This window comes from Callorhinus ursinus, unplaced genomic scaffold, assembly GCF_003265705.2.
Source record: "Callorhinus ursinus isolate GAN/ISIS: 27379988/994484 unplaced genomic scaffold, GSC_fseal_2.0 scaffold5, whole genome shotgun sequence".
Taxonomy (NCBI): Eukaryota; Metazoa; Chordata; class Mammalia; order Carnivora; family Otariidae; genus Callorhinus; species Callorhinus ursinus.
This window is the reverse complement of record NW_027397067.1, coordinates 31,205,108-31,222,505: the sequence shown is the minus strand read 5'-3', so window position 1 is coordinate 31,222,505 and position 17,398 is coordinate 31,205,108. Positions and strand designations below refer to the sequence as shown.

At 36.9% G+C, this 17,398-nt stretch overlaps 1 pseudogene; it reads left to right on the top strand.

Annotated features, from left to right (window-relative positions):
- Nucleotides 1-6,715, top strand: part of LOC112823689 (non-histone chromosomal protein HMG-17-like) — a 34,761-nt pseudogene extending 28,046 nt beyond the window's left edge.
- The last annotated feature ends 10,683 nt before the right edge of the window (nt 6,716-17,398 follow it).

Genomic DNA, 17,398 nt, shown 5'->3' with positions numbered 1-17,398 from the left:
GTTTGAACAGTATTCCCACCACTACACATTAAAGGAAACTACTGTTTTTTTTAAATGTTCATGTTGTTGGGATTTATGTCTAAGTCTTATAGGAATGTCAGATTGAATGAAAGTAGCAGCTAAGTTCATTTATACACCTAAATGTATATAAGAATGTCGAAGTGTGGTCCAGAGCTTATTTCATCTGCAAGGTCCTCCTGGCCACTCTAAAATTGATACTTTATTACAGATACTATTTATATAAATGGTAATTACTATTCCAGTTTAACCCTAATTTACTTTTAATAGGAAAAAATAAACATCATCTATTCAGTTTCTCAGCTAGATTGGGATGGCTTTTTCCACTCATTTCTTTGAAAGGTCTCTGTGTTCACACAGTGTAATTAATGGGGGCATGAGTGGGAGAGTGTTCAATAGCAAGCCTTTTGTCCCCCTGATGTGGCTTATGGATTGGAATAATGAAGGACAGCTATCCAGGCCAATTCTTAATTTCCTTGTTATTTCAACATTTTATTTGAATGGTGGTCGGAGCTATTGCTATAATTTACTAAGTCTTTTCTTTCATATAGTTATTTTGAGGGTAATTATTAGAAGAGCTAATATATACATCTGTACAGAGAAATTTTCTAATTGCATACATCAGCTTTCTTTAGACTGTTTTGTACATAAATTTGAACTTTTATGACCAGTAAACACACCAATTTAAAAAGTATGCACACAAAAAATCAGTCCTAGTCCTAGCCCAATCATTCTGCTGGACACCTGCAGGGAGGAAAAGTCCAGTTAGTGCTAACTTAGGCATGGGGCCCATTGTGAGCCTTGCCGAACTTGTCCTGCTGACCCATGCTGTGAGGTGCATGCAAGTCTCATAGCAGCCTTTCAGTCCATCACATTCAGTGTTTAAATAACTAAAACCTTATTTTACTTTTGTTCTGAGTTCTTAGCTACCTAGCATCAGCAGGGCTATTAATCCTTTCATAGGGATGAAAGATAATTTAGGAGCAAGAGATGTCCTCCTAAAACAATTTACGTGAAGAGTGAAATGAAGTTGGGTGCATGAATCCAGAATTGCTTCAACCTTCAGAAAGAGCAGAAGGGTTAACCAATTTATGTGCTAAGAGAAGAGAAACTTTATACACAAAGCTGCGCCACACGGTGTACAATCTCAGAGACAGGGCAAGATTTCTGGTCTGTGGTTTTCCTTTCATTCACTTGTGACCTCCCACTTTGAGTCTTAAATCTGTTAGACTGTAAGCTATGCAAGGGCAAAGACTTTCTTATTCATCTTTTAATCCTCAACCCCAAGCTTAATGCTGGCACCTGTCATTGAACGAATATTTTATGAATTAATAATTGTGTGTTTTGAGCCCGTAGCAAAGCAAAGAACTGTCTCCCCAGGGAGCATTCCTAACCACTTCTGGTTTGGCACTGCCCAGTTTGAATCTATCATTGCTCAAATGAGCTCTTAAAAATTTTAATATGCCTCAGTTTCTCTTTTAACAGTTCAGGTGTCAGAAGAGGGAACTGAAGGAGACACCCCGGTGGCCCCCAAGAGCAATGAGCAACCATGGGTAGATACCTCTTGAGTCTCTTGAGCTTGCTGCTTCCTTGCTCTCTCTGGAGGTCATGGGTAAGTCCCTCTCAGATCCTGAATCCTACCTCTGTGGCTTTTGCATTATGAGCTTTCAGACTTTACTTGGGCATTTCTTTTTCTGGATGCAGTCGAACTGAATCCAGGTGGGACTGGTTCCAACTTAGGAACCAGACTGCATCCAGTGTGAGGCCTCAGGTTAATAAAATTTTGAGGCTGAACAAGTAGATTAACCTTACCAAAGATAATCCTGAATAACAGTGGCCATAGTACAGAACTGTTAACCATCTTAGATAAGCTTATCCATTTACGTGGTGCCCTAGAGAAAAAGGGGTTTCAGTCAAGCACTCACTATAAAAAGTAAAGGGAAACTTATTTTTCCTCCCCTACAATTTCTGGTGATCAGTATGAGACCTGATGGGATACCCAACTGGCTCCTGAGCCTGCAGATGGCATCTTGGGGAAATTGGCAGAAGCCGGCAAAGGCTAAGAATTCTTGCCAAAGTCAGTTCTCCCAGATCTCTATCTTTGGTGCCAGGATGAGAAAGGAAGGTAAATTTCACATTATCCTTTCTTTTTCAAATTCAGATTGGCAGGAAAGAACACCGGTTATGGATCTTTTCTCTTCCAGGGGCATCTATTGCCTTCTTGTTTGTCACACTTTGTGTCCTGATAATTTGGCTTGGCAACCATCAGTTTGGGGGCCCCAATATATGGCTAGACAGACATGTGGGCAGCACCCCATTTGTGGCTAGACATGGCTGGACAGAAATATTGGTTGCCCTTCAAATCCCCTCATAAATGTTTTTAATATTTTATATCCTTTGGGCATGAGTTACCATGAATTCTTCAACATTCTATAGACCATTATAAAGAGTAATTAGCCTGAAATTCAAGAAAATTTTGACATAAAGATGTACAAAATCACATATGTAATCCAACTGCTTTTTTTAATCACTTCCAAAATTGCATCCTCGATAGATATTTTTACATATTCAGCTGCACATATACATGTATTCTTTTTGAATGGTCATATACGTCAGCCTATAAAGCTCTCAAATGGATTTTTTCTCTTTTATCAGTGTATAGCAAATATTATTGTAAAACTAAATGTCTGAAGTAAAGCTAAAACTACATATCTGAAAAGAGTAACTTCCAAAGTTCGAAAGAGAAGATGCTAGAATGTGACCTTTTTATTGCAATCTTCCATCTCTTGTCAGAACTCAGACGTGGCAAGTTTTCCACCCCACACACAAACATGTCACTTTACCACATGATGTTCAGAGCATAATAGTGATAAAGAGGCAAGACAGACTTATGTCAAAATAACTATTAAAGAATATACATGTAGCCTACGTACCTAGGACAAGATATTCACGTGTCTCTTTGTCTAATTCAGTGTTACATGCTAACTACTCTTTTCAGGAATATATGCCAGCCGCCTTTGCTGTGCACAGCCTTATAACAAGCAGGGCTATTATTGATATCTCCCTGTCAAATTCACCATCTACAGATTATATCTAAATCCCACCAAAAACAGTAATATCTATACTTTAATAAGAGTTTATTTAGATTCATAAGAAAAAGTTGAAGCCCTCAATTTTATACTAAGTGTATTAGCTTTCTTTCTATGCAGAAATACTGTGTGCTCCCTGAGGGAGAGACTGTTTCTAACTCATCACGGATCTCCAGGGTTTGGCACAGAGGAAGAACTCAATACATGTTTGTTGAATAAATGCATTTTTTTAAATAGAAGGATTTCTTACTTGTCTGAAAAGATTGGAATTATGTATTAACCATGCTTGCCTTTTGGAGACAAATATTTAAGCCAATGTTCATTTGATTCGGTCATTGTACAAGGCCAGCCTATCCAACAGAGACAGAGCTTTCAATCTGACATAGTTGAGTTGTGTGTTCTTATCATTTTAAAGGGAATTAAATGTCAGTTATGTCTAAACTATCTGGATGTGTTGATTGGACATGGAAAACTTTTACAAAGATCAGATATTCACACATATCCTTATGTTACTTTGCCAATATAGAATCAAATTTCTGTTGCAATGTTTTTTTATTTATATCTACTGTCCATTCTTACCTATCAAATAAAAAATGGATTATTTTTTGTGTGTGGTTTTCAATGACACTTAACAAATTTTCAAATGTATAAGCTATTTTATTTCCTCTTCATGTATAATTGTTATTTATATTTTTCCTAGAAGTTGCTTAGTAATTATGGGGGTTATTCAATGTATTCCTTTATATTTTCTATTCTTTAGTCTCACACCTGCAATTAAAGCAAATTTTATTTCCTTTTATACAATAACTAGGTCTTCTCTTTCTAGTTTATGTCTTATTTTACTTAAAGGATTTCATAAAAAATTAGTAAAGATTAACATTAGCTTGTTTTCGGACTCTAAAACAATTGATTCTAGTGAGTCACTATTAGGTATAATATAGATTTTTGGTTAAAGATAAGCATTATGTATTAGTTCAATATCTTATTCCTGGCTCTCTAACAGTTTTTAATTTTCAAACCATCAGGAATGAATATTAAATTGGGGGTACCTTCTTAAATGATGATATGAAATGCGTTTTTTAAATCTTTTAATGTGATACATATATATGTGTGAGTACACACACACACACACATACACACACAGTCATTATATTTTAGACAAAGAACTATATTTGAATTTTCCTGGGGTAAACTTTGCTTGGTCGAGATGGCTGGTTACTTTTAGGAATTTTTTACTTTACTTTGCTGATATGTCATTAGGATTTTCTCATTTATATTCAATATAAAAGAAGACACATAATATGTGTGTGTTTGCCAGACTTAAGTATTGGAAATATGTTCCTTTTTAAAATTTTTATAATAATGAAGACATATTCTAATGTTTGCCAGTTGGAAAGGTATTCTCACAAATTCCCCCATATCATAGTTTTCCCATGCACTTCAAGTCATCTTTCAAATATTAAACAAAAAGGTAAGTTGATGGTTACAGCTCAAAGTCACAATGTCTAGTAAGCATTTACTTAGTTTTGTCTTCAGGATTTAGTCTTGCCCCCTTTCTTTAGTTCCCTGATCATGGGGCATCAGGTATTTTCCTGAAAAAAATGGATGATCTTTTTGTGAAGGGGGTGGCTAAAGTCATGAAACTCAGCAATTCCCAGAGGGCTAAGCTCTGATATCATAGTTCAAGACAGAGGGCTGTAGTGCTCTGGCCTTTTAACTACTGAGCTGTTTCTTTACTGAGAATGGTAACAGCACAGTGGAAGCAGAAAGAGGCAATAGTAGGCACCAGGGGAGGTGGAACCATGTGGAGCTTCACATGTACATCTGAGAGTGAGAATGTCCATGTAAACTTATTGTTCAAACTATGCAATTACATAAGTGACAGAGAATGTTGAAAATAATTAAAAGTACATAATTTCAAAATATTATTTATTTAAATATCCTATAAAGTAGTCCTGAATCAAAAACTATTTTCTTTTTTTAAAGATTTTATTTATTTATTTGTTTATTTATTTATTTATTTGAGAGGGAGAGAAAGCACAAGCAGGGAGAGCAGCAGGCAGTGGGAGAGGAAGAAGCAAACTCCCCAATGAGCAGGGATCCTAAGGTGGGGCTTGATTCCAGGACCCTGGGATCATGACCTGAGCTGAAGGGAGATGCTTAACTGACTGAGCCACCCAGGTGCCCCCAAAAACTATTTTCAAAACTCAAATACTTTCTAAAATATATATCCATGTATAATAAGGTAATTTTTAAAAAGTATGTTGACTATCTGAATATAACAGTTAAAATAAGCAAAATAATTTTAGTAAATTTGCCACATACTCTAACCAGTTTTCTTAACCATATCTACCTCTCATAGCATGACACTGATATATTTCAGGAGGAAAAAAAGCATTTTCTATATAAAATCTTTAGTCTTTTTCACAGTTGCCTTTTATTGATAATTTAAAGTTCTTAACACATCCAATTGACCTCTATGATTTATAATCTTGTTATTTTATTTTTAATCAAGATAATTGACATATAACTACATTAGTTTCAGGTATACAACATAATCATTCAATATTTGTATAAATTGCAAAATGATCACCATAATAAGTATAGTTAAAATCCATTATTACCATACACAGTGCAAATTTTTTTTCTTGAGATGAAAACTACTCTCTTAGCAATTTTCAAATATGCAATACAGTACTATTAACTAGAGTCACCATGTTGTACATTACATCCCCATGACTTATTTCATAACTGAAGTTTGTACCTTTTGACCTTCTTTACCCATTTCACCCAGTCCTCAATGACAAAAGTCCAGACATGAATTTATCTTTCCTCTTTCCAGTATAAGAAATTATTGTGATTCACTCATTATATTTGTTCATAATCATATTCATGTCAGAATCATTATGAAAATATTTACATTATGAGAATTTACTGATATGTTATTAATAGTGAATAAACCATCTAAAGCTAGAAAGAAAAATACGAGTATCAAAAGTCAGTACAAGCCATGTGAAGAAGAGGAAGAGAGACCCCCAGACCAGCCAAAGCCTGCCCACCGTCTCATTCCTACATCGGGCGCCTACCACCCGTGGCTGTCACCGCAATGTGCAAGGAAAGACTGAAGGGTGCGCTAAAGGAGATAAAGCCAAGGTGAAGGATGAGGCAGAGAGAAGATCTGCAAGGTTATCTGCTAAACCTGCCCCTTCAAAGCCAGAGCCCAGGCCCCCCCAAAAAGGGAGAGAAGGTACCCAAAGAGAAAATGGGGAAATCTGATGCTGGGAAGGATGACGATAACCCTGCAAAAAAATGAGAGGCCAAAACAGACCAGGCACAGAAAGCTAAATGGGCTGAAGATGCCAAGTGAAGTGTGTGCATTTTTGATAACTGTGTACTTCTGGTGACTGTACGGTTTGAAACACTATTTTTTATCAAGTTTTATAAAAATGCAGGATTTTGTTTTACTTCTTTTTTAAGACATGTTGTTAACACACAGAAGACTTCATTGTTGTTTTGGGGGAAGGGCATATGTCACTAGTAGAATATCTCTGAAGCTAGATTGATACAGGAGGAAACACCCTTCCCTTCTAGTTTTGAGAAACTTCCTCTTGGTTCCCAAGAAGAGGGATTCCTTCATGTTGACTCACATTAACCACCTTGGCACAAACACCTCGTAGTGTGGAAAAACTAAAATTCATTTTTATGTCCTCTTCTCCCTCTCTACCTTCAACATAGACTTGACTCCCTTAAACGAGAAACCTATTAGAACCGGACTCCCAAAAATGGTTTCCAGCATGTTAGACAATCTGGACTTTCCAGTGTCACCACAGAGATGGCATCCCTCAAAAGAGTTCCGTTTTTAGCTTGTGAATCTTCAGATTGATAGTTCTGCCATTTTCATTTCATTTCCTGAAAGTCAGGGTCAGCTTATGAAAAGTTGTTAAGCAACATGCTAAATGTGAAATGTCAACCCTCACTCTAAATTTTCCCTGTTCAGAGCATCACTTGAAGACTTCATTGGGTTTTGTAGTAGCTTTCTGATTTTGGTAGTCCACTGAAGAAGGGGGTTGGAAAGTTGCTGTATACTGTTAATGATTGCCCATGTCCTGCCTGAAATACCATGACTGTTTATGAAAAGTATCTTTAACGAAGCTGGATACAGTTAGGGTTGGGAAAAATAAATAAAAGTCAATATACAAAACAGAAAAAGATTTGTAACAGTACATGCAAATTTTCTTTTCATTTCTTTTTTTCTGAGAAACGTCATGCTAATAAATTATTATTTAGCTAAGTGTTCTCCCTGCACTAGAAATGTGCATTTACAGAGAGAGAAACATAGAAGAAATTTCTCTTCTCATTTGCCATTGTCTCCTTCTGTGTCACTCCCCAGATTCTCTCCTATAAAGAATTCATTCTATAACTCTAGTCTTTGCAATTCATTGCTTTGAAAGTTAAATAATGTACAGAGGGACTCTACATTTTCAGAAAATACAGGTCCTACACATTCAGCAAAACTGCATAGCATTTTGCACAACCTGTATCTTTAGTATTTTTTGTGATTACATTTTCTGATATATTCATTGAATATTCTTGTTATACATAGGTTTTCTATTTTATCCTGAACCCTATATACATGAATAGATTTATGGCATTTAAAGTAGAAACTAGAAATTGAGCCCTACATATTTTATCACATGTTATTTAACTGATACATTGGGTCATATTATGTATATCAGAATAAATATCTCAAGATAGATTCTGTTTAAGAAACCTCTTTTAATTATTGGTATACACACACAGACACACACACACACACACACTCAAACACAGATTTTGTATGCTATATTTTATTTTAAGCATTTACATGAATAGTTAAAGCTGCACCCTTCTATTACTACTTGAATATGTGCTTATATTTAGCCAATTTTTATTTTATTTTATTTATTTATTTGACAGAGAGAGACACAGCGAGAGAGGGATCACGAGCAGGGGGAGTGGGAGAGGAAGAAGCAGGCTTCCCGCAGAGCAGGGAGCCCGAGGCGGGGGCAGGGCTTGATCCCGGGACGCTGGGATCGTGACCTGAGCTGAAGGCAGACGCTTAACGACTGAGCCACCCAGGTGCCCCAATTTAGCCAAATTTTAAAGTACACTCGGGATCACTTGAAAGCATTATCTCTGACCAAAACTAAGCGGAATAAGCAAAACTTAGGCAAAATTAAAACACATTTGCTGACTTTTCTCTATATTTTAAAGTCACCAAAGTAAACTTCTCCAAGCTTGAACACTTTATCCTTATTTTTTAATACTTTTGTGACTGTGCTTATTCTTCTAAACTCAAGACTGTAATAACTTTACATTCTTTTCTCTCTCATATCCAGGTTATTTGGGGATGAATTGTGAAGAGGGTAAAGAAAATTTCCTTTTCTTGAAGAACTGCATGGGACACTCTATATATAATGTCTCATTTCACCATTATAAAGTCTGTTGACTCTGAAATTATTTTTTTAAAAATGCAATTAATGTTGCATTTGGACTAAGTGATATATTGGGGAAGGAAATAAGATTACAAAGGAGACAAAGGAGCATGCTGTCAAGACCTTGAAAGAACCTCAAACCTTTTCTGATATAATGTAGTACTTACTCCCTTTGCCAATTTATTTTATACTCTAATGAAATTACTCTCTGCTTTGAATATTTCTTCTTCCTTTCCAACTTCCATGCACATAATAAAAACCTCTTTCAGGTCTCTAGATCTATGTCATTGCTTTCTTTTTTTAAAAAAAGATTTTTTTATTTGAGAGAGAGAGAGCATGAGCGGCGGTGGGGGGGTGGTGAAGGGCAGAGAGAAGCAGAGGGAAAGGGCAAAAGAGAAACTCAAGCACACTCGCGGCTGAGTGCGGAGCCCAACATGGAGCTTGAGACCCTGAGATCATGACCTGAGCTGAAATCATGTGTCAGATGCTCAACCGACTGAGCCATTCAGGTGCGCCTATCATTGCTTTCTTAAAATCTTTTAATGGTTCTTTTCCAACATATGGACTAAATAAAATGTATCAACATGACTATTATATGTGGCACTTGCCAGTATGCCACTTTTTCTTCATTATATTCATTCATTAAATAAATAAGTGGTTTAAATATCTACACTGAAAGAAAATGTAGCATAGTGATTTAGAACACAGGCTCAGGAAGCAGGCTGCCTAGATTTTTAGAAGTTACCCTGCCTGATAGTTGTGTGAGATTGAGCAAGCTACCAAAACCTTCTAAGTCTTGGTTTCTTTATTTATAAAATGAAATGGGAATAGGCCCTGCAATATAGGGCTATATGGAAACTAAATTAGACAATCAGTGCAATGTATGTAGAATAATGCCTAGGACTTTGTGAGCACCCAATAAGTGCAGACTAGGATGGTGGTAATGGGCCTGGTCTCTAATGGATAACTGTATATAACAGACTGAAGAGAAGCAAATATTGATGACAAAAGGAGAGATGAGTTAGGTGCCTATTGTGATAGATCTGATAATAGATGATGTTAGTCTGGAGTAGAGTGGTAGAGTTGAAATGGAACAAAATTAACATATTCAAGAAAAATCTGATTTTAGCATATATAAAATTTAGTAATATATTAGTTTTGTGGAATTAGAGGAAATGTCATGGATCATTTCCATTTTTTTATTTGCATGATAGGATAAGGAGGACTATGTTTGAAGGGGGGCAAGGGCCAGGAAGCAGGACAGAAGATCCTGGAGTTGGTTTTGTACAGGTTGAATTTGGTATGTCTTTGAATGAGCAGAGGATAAATGTCAAGTAGGCAACTGGGTATACTGGAAAGTGTAACTGAGGAAAAAACATCAGCAGTGGAATTCCATCTCTTATTAATCATCACCTGAAATGTACACTCCAACAACATTGACCTTTATAATGTCCCATAAGGTTTTTACATCTATGTCTTTTATCATGATATTCCTTCTTTCTGGAATGGTCCTTGCCCAATCTTCATCTGGATACTAGGTTCACTTTAAGGCCCAGCTAGATGAAATCTCCAAAAGCTGTATCATAAGCAGCCTAGTCAGTCAATAAACTTATTTCCACTCCTCCTAGTTCACAGCTTCCACTGAGGTTAAATGTAGCCATATAACTAAGTTGTGGTCAATAGACTATGCCTGCTTCCTGGCCTAGCCCATAAAGATTATACCTCATCTTCCTTGTCCCTCACTGCCTGCCTGATGCACAGGATCCAATAGGACTCAGCCCCTAGGAGATGCCAGAACCATAGGATGGAAGCCTTTGAGACACCAAGTGAAAGGGGCCCCACCAAGTATACCAAATATATAGCAATGAATGAGCAAGAAAAAGTCCTACTCTATTAAACCACTGATATTTTGGAACTGTTCAGTAATAAACCTAACCTGAAATCTTCCTAATTTTCCATGATAATATTAAATGTCCCTCTATGTTCACAAAGCCTCATGACATATTTTTATCATTATACTTTCCATATGGGTTTCCGTATTGGCTTATATGCCTATGTCTTAAAAAACTATAAGTTCTATGACAGCCAAGTCCATGTCTTTCTCTTCTTTTTATCCCTAGATCCTAACATGGTTCCTGAAACAATTGGTTCTTGGTGAACATTTTAAGAATGAGAAAATGAATGAATTATTACATTCATTTACCCAGATTTTCATGACATTTTCCCCAGACCAAGTTCAAAACACAAATTAACACCTATGCATTATTAGGGCTTCAATTCCTTAATCATTTATATAATTTATTTGTATTTGTCTTCCTTGACTCTGTTTCCTAATATCTACAATCTTCTGAGTTGTTGAAAAAAACAAACTGAATTATCTTCCATTATACAGTTATTAAATAGACTTTGATATGTTAAAATTTACTTTTAGGACCAAAACTCTTCCTTATGAAATATCTTCATTTCATTGCTGCCTTTTTTCTTTCTACATTAAGAAACATTCTTTCTTTCTATTTCAACCAAAGTAATGAGCCTTTAATTTTATCCTTTAGTTAAAACTAAACTTCTGCTCTAATACTTCCAGAACTATTCCAATTAATTTAAAAAAAAGAACAACAAAAAATTTGGTCATAAATATTGAATACAAAAAAGTACATTCTGTTTTTTCTTAGCCCTGATGCCTTGCTGTTTTCTCAATTCAGCTTGGCATCTTAAAGTGCCATGAAATAATTAGAGAGATCACAGAAGGCTACCCCTATCCTTGGCTAGGGAACAAAACATGTCAGATCACCATATGCTACCCCTACACTTCAACACAACCTTCTGAAAACTCATAAATTTCTAACTTCAGCGTTTCTAAGCAACCACTTTAATATTTCCAACCACAAATTGGATGAAGGCCCCAGTGAAAGCAAAAGAAAGCACAAGGAAAATTCATGGAAATAACCCTAGGAAATGCCATGTGCACTCAGACACAAAAGAAGGGAAAGTGTGCTTCCTTAAAGCATGTCTGGTGTTCACAGTTAGTGATTGTTGTCCGGCAATAGCAAATGCTTTAAATATCAACAATTTAAAAATGAAGCTTAATGATAAGATTTCCTCATACCCTGTTGGTGTATTTATTGTTTTAGTACATTTAAGAGTACAAGTGACTTAAACATTTGGGTATAAAAGAATAATTTGACCCCTAGATCTGACTAATATTTTTCAGAGATGCAATTTTATATTTAAGCACTTAATATTGTTATTCATTTACTCACATGGTCAGTATGATGTAAAGATGTCTGAATTTCACGAATAGGAAATTTACTATATAATAACACAGAATATTCAACTTTTTTAAATTTTGTCCAAGATTTATTAAACATACAGTCATGATTTCCTCTGAAAGATATTCAGTAAACCAGTGAAAATTTTGACCTGAAGAAACACCAGTTTAATGACTGGTGTTGGGAATGAAGCATGGAGGCAAAGAACATGACATCTAGATTTAGAATCATCTAGGTCTGAATTCTGATCCACCACCTATTAGCTGTGCGACACTAGTCTAGGCATGTAAACCCCACTCAGCTCTAAAATGGAGATTCTAATACCTACCTGGATTACTATAATGATTAAATGAAAATATACATGAATTCTAAGCTAATATTAGTTAAGAGCTATCATTATTATTTATTTATTATTGACTTGTATCACCCTTCCCAATTAACTGTTCTTTAGGGAAAATAGTGTGAAAATATTTTATTCCTCCAAGAAATTAACTCTGTCTTTGTGAAATGCCAGTGTGAAATTCTTCAAGCAGCGGAAGAACTTGTCAGGGCATGTGCTAACCATTTATTCTTCCACACCCCTCAGACAATGGTTTATTTCCTGCTGTCATTTATTGTACTCTAATATATCAAAGGTCTTTGGCTCATCTGTTTTCTTTTTTTTTTTTTTTTGTCAGAGACTGTCTGGCCACAGCAGTAATCAAATTTACCAAGTGGGCTAGTAATGAACAAAAATGTCACATATCCAGCAGGAATGTACACACAAATTAATCTCATCCTCTGCCAAAATCTTATTCCACTATGGACTGCGTGCATTCCAGAGCAACACAGCAATGCCTCTGGCCCTAAGTGCTTTGCCCCGGGCCCCTCTCTTCATGCCTACAGTTGTTTTATTAGAGGTGTCCTCTCAGACATGCTGGCTTTACTCTCTCTTTATTATCACCCGGAAGCTAAGAGTTTATCCATTCAGGAACAAGGGAATACTTCTCTGGGCTTCTAATACAGTTTCTATTTAGTTTGCAGCTTTGCTCTGAAAATTGTATAACTCCACTGAATATATTCTGTTAGTGACTAACCTATGGCTTGTATAATACTTTTGACTTTTCAATATCTTTTCACACAAATTTCATTTGATTCTCAGAACCATCCTGCAAATTAGACTAGACAAGTACTATAACACCTCAAGAGAATGTGATTGAAACTTGAATAACTTACCTAAGGCTACAAAGTGTATTGATGTCTGACTCAGGTCTCCTCTGACGGTGTCTTTTCTTACATATTACTTTATATTTTCATAATACAATAGCAAGTGATCAATGGGCAGAGATATTTCATAACATGGCTGGAACATTTGGTATATTGTGAGTTTTGTTTTATACATAGTTTTTAATAATCTGGCTTTCTTTATAATCTCAAATTGTGTGTAAAGATAATAAACAATTAGATTGCAGCCAGCAAATACTAATTTTGATTGCTGTCGTGAGTACTATATATCATTGAAAACAATTGTGATGAATGACATAACCTTACATTTTGTGATAGGTGATGTATAATAAGAAATATATAGTTGATCTTTTTCCCTATTCCTGGCACAGTTCCTAAAACTCTTGGAATTTCCTAAGTGGTAAGAACAATAAAAGTGTCTTGATATTCACAACAAGCTCCTTTCCACTACAACTGAGTTTATGTTAATGAAGTGACTTTTGGAAAGCACCTAAGAATGGGGGCTCATTGTCATGTCAGACCACCCCCAGACCTCCAGGGAGGGGAGAGGCACTGGAGATTGGGTTCAACCACGAATGGCCAGTGATTTAATCAATCCAGCCTCCTTAAAAATCCAGAAGGAGGGGTTTTCAAGTGCTTCCTGGTTGTGAACACATGGTAATTTGGAGAGAGTGGCGCACTCAGAGAACAAGGAAACTCGGTATCCTTTCCCCACACCTTGCCTTATTCATCTCTTCCATCTGGCTTATAAACCAGTAATCTAGTAAGTAAAATGTGTCTCTTGAGTTCTGTGAGCACTCTAACAAATTAATTGAACCCAAGAAGCCAGTTGTTCAAACCTCTGGTCTATAGAAGCAAAGGTGACAACCTAAGCTTGCAATTGGCATCTGAAAAGAGGGAGCAGTCTTGTAGAACTGAGCCCTTAACCTGTGAGATCTCCAAGTAGATGTGTCAGAACTGAGTTGAACTGTAGGACACACAGCTGATGTCAGAAAATTGCTTGGTAGTGTAAAAACCACCCCTCCATACACATTGTAATTGGAGTCAAAATTTTACATCTATACATTTTAATAGTTGTAAAAAAGAAAACCTTTCATAATCATTATTTCATTTGGAAAATCACCATAATATTGTGAGAAAGGTAGAGCAATTATTATTCCCATGATAAATGTTCAGGAAATCTGTATTAAATGAATGGTGAATGAGTCCATTTTTGATGAGGAAGCTGACTGTTATGCTCTGAACCTATTTCTTCTTGAGGCCAGATCTTCTGACTTGGTGTGAAAGATTCTTTCCATTACCTTCATGCTCCATGTTAGTTTGAACATAGTCATAATTTAATTTAGGCATTTAACACTGAGTTTATTTTATGACACTGTGGGAGCCATTGCACCAAGAAAACGAGGTAGATCTGGTTTCTGTAATCTAGAAATTTACATTCTAACCAGAATACATGGAGGCAAACATATGAGTGCAAAAAAACAGAGGGGCATAAAGGATATTTACAACAATGAATTATTGAGACATATGGATGCCCAGTGGTTCTGTTTATGGCTAGAAATAAATATTTTCGTGTAGAATTCTGAAAAGTTAAAAGACCCATTACCTATGAATGTCCATCAATAGTCAACACAAAAAAGAAGTCATGGGAAAGCTATGTTCTGACCTGGAATAGGGAAGCTGGCAGATCTCTATGTAATTTGGGAAGAGTTTGAAAGAGGTAAAAACTTGAGGTCGCCTAAATAAAAGTAGAGAGGCTAGAGAGTGGAAAAAAAAGAGAGAAGAAACCAGAGTAAAAGTAAACTACTCCTAAAAGAATGGAGCAAAGAACTTGGTGGATCTTCCCCCCAGAAAAAAGCTAAAAAACAAAGTGGAGAAAAATTAAAAAAATAAAACAATCATTTAAAGTCTCTGAAAATTGTCATAAGGATACACAGAAAATGCATACAAATTCATGCAAAAAATTACTAAATATTGGTAAGAACAAGGAGAGTCTGTACAATTTGGTTTCATTTCATCATTTCATTATCCACCTTTACTCCCCAGTTCCACATTATAAAAGCTCTACCCTAGGCACTTGTAGCCAAGAAGACAGGGTTCCCTCTTTCCCAGAATATATGATATCATCCCAGGAGGGGCAAGTGCTGGCATTTCTCATCCCTTCCCACGGTCGCCCTCCCCTGGCCCCTGTAGAAGCTCTGTTCCAGGCAGGTGTTGCAAAGATGATCCTGGTCTCTCTTTTCCCATCTCACCCCAATTCTGTCCCAGGTGGAGGGGATGGTGGATACTGGGGTCGATCACTTCTGCCCCAGCACACTGGTAGGGTGAAGATTCTAAGCCCAGAGGGGCAAGCCAAGAAGACCAGGGCGTGCCATGCACACACTCCTGTGCCGACTAGTCAATTACAGATGTCACTTGGGAATAACAAATTTCTACTCCAAGCTCCAGTACAGTAGCACAGTAGTTCTGCCCAGGTGGAAAGGTAGGCCATAAGGATGAAGAGCTCCTCAGCTCTGCCTATGGAGACTGACTTTATTTGTAACAGGAAATCGAGAACTCCATGCCTAAGAGTGCTGTCAAAAACAATGGATATCTTTATGGAGAGCAATTATAAGGAGGCTGGTAAGTCTAATACAAACAAAATTACAGAGAGGCCAGATGTTTAAAAGAAAGAACCAAGGAAAGAAAGAGCCCAGAATAGTCTTTCTGTAATCACAGTCAACTCTAGGGAACAGGAAGGCTTTGCACATGCACTAAGCTACACCTATGCAGAGTAAGCAGAGCAGAAAGGGGGGGTGGGGTGCAGCTTGAAAGCATTCCCAAATGACACACAGTCCCATTGACACAGGGCAAAACTCGGAATGGCAACAGGGGCTGACAAGTTTGAGTTTTACTGAGGTCCTCTGAGTCATGGGTAAAGAAATTCTCCACACTTTGTGTTCTGGAAATGGCTTACTACAAAGAAATACACTTTCCCATAAGACACAGTTGTTTACTTATGGCAAGACCAGACAAAGACAGTCTAAATTTCCATTCTGTGCTTCATAAATATTTGCCAAACTATTTGTCCTCACTGTTTAATCCAGAACAAAATACTTGTTAACCAACTTTGGTTAAATTTCTCTCCTTACCACTTACTCCTGAACTTCGGCCTACCCTTGGGCTGAGCCAGCATACAAGGTCTCCTAAACATGCTGAATATAGGCTGACGTCGGGAAAATTCTCTGATCTGCCCTCTCATTGTTCTACCCTTTCATCCCACCTATCCACATTCACTTATTTCTAGCCTTGTTTCCTCCTCCCTATAAAAGAAAAATTATTTTTGTTCAGCCCTGGTTGCTATAGTTGTTGCATCCTCCCTATTGCAACAGTCCCTTTCCTCCCCTTTGCAATAATCCCATCAAAAAAGTCTCTCCTGGGGCGCCTGGGTGGCTCAGTTGGTTAAGCGACTGCCTTCGGCTCAGGTCATGATCCTGGAGTCCCAGGATCGAGTCCCACATCGGGCTCCCTGCTCAGCGGGGAGTCTGCTTCTCCCTCTGACCCTCTTCCCTCTCGTGCTCTCTATCTCTCATTCTCTCTCTCTCAAATAAATAAAATCTTTAAAAAAAAGTCTCTCCTTACCTATGTCTGATTTTTTATTTTTTTGGCAGTGCTTAAATACAATTTCTCACCAAATACTGAGTGAACAATAATCTTCTGACTCAGCCAAAATTTAAAATAATAACACAGTCATGCTGGAAGCATGGGGAAGATTATGTGCATGCCCTAGTCCCAGACTAACAAGGGGACGAAGAGCATAAAAAGTCCCTGAACTGATATAGGAGCCTTTAAGCACACATGCATACCAACAGTAAAGAATAAAAATATAACTGACTAAGGGGGCTTAAGAATAACTTTAATCAATAAAATTTTATGCCAATCCAGAAGCTTCTCCTAAGTAGCTCAGATAAAAGATAAATAAGGAGCAATCATCATCAACATCATCATCATTATCTTAGCAGGGACGTCAGAGGCTGCACATGGCAGGAGGAAAGGACTTTACAGAATTTGTTAAGTCAAGTCACTAAGCAAATAAACAAATGACCAACACCAAACAATAACACTTCTAGGGGATCAGTTGCTACAATATATTATCTAAAATGTCTAGCTTTCAACAAAATGTTAGGAGATATGCAAGGAACCAGGAAAATGTGAACCATACTCAGGGGTGAAAAGCAGAAAATAGAAATTGCCTTTGAAAAAGTCCAGATGGTGAACTGAGCAGATGAGGATTTCAAACATTGATTATAAATATGTTCAGAGAACTAAAGGAAACCATGCATAA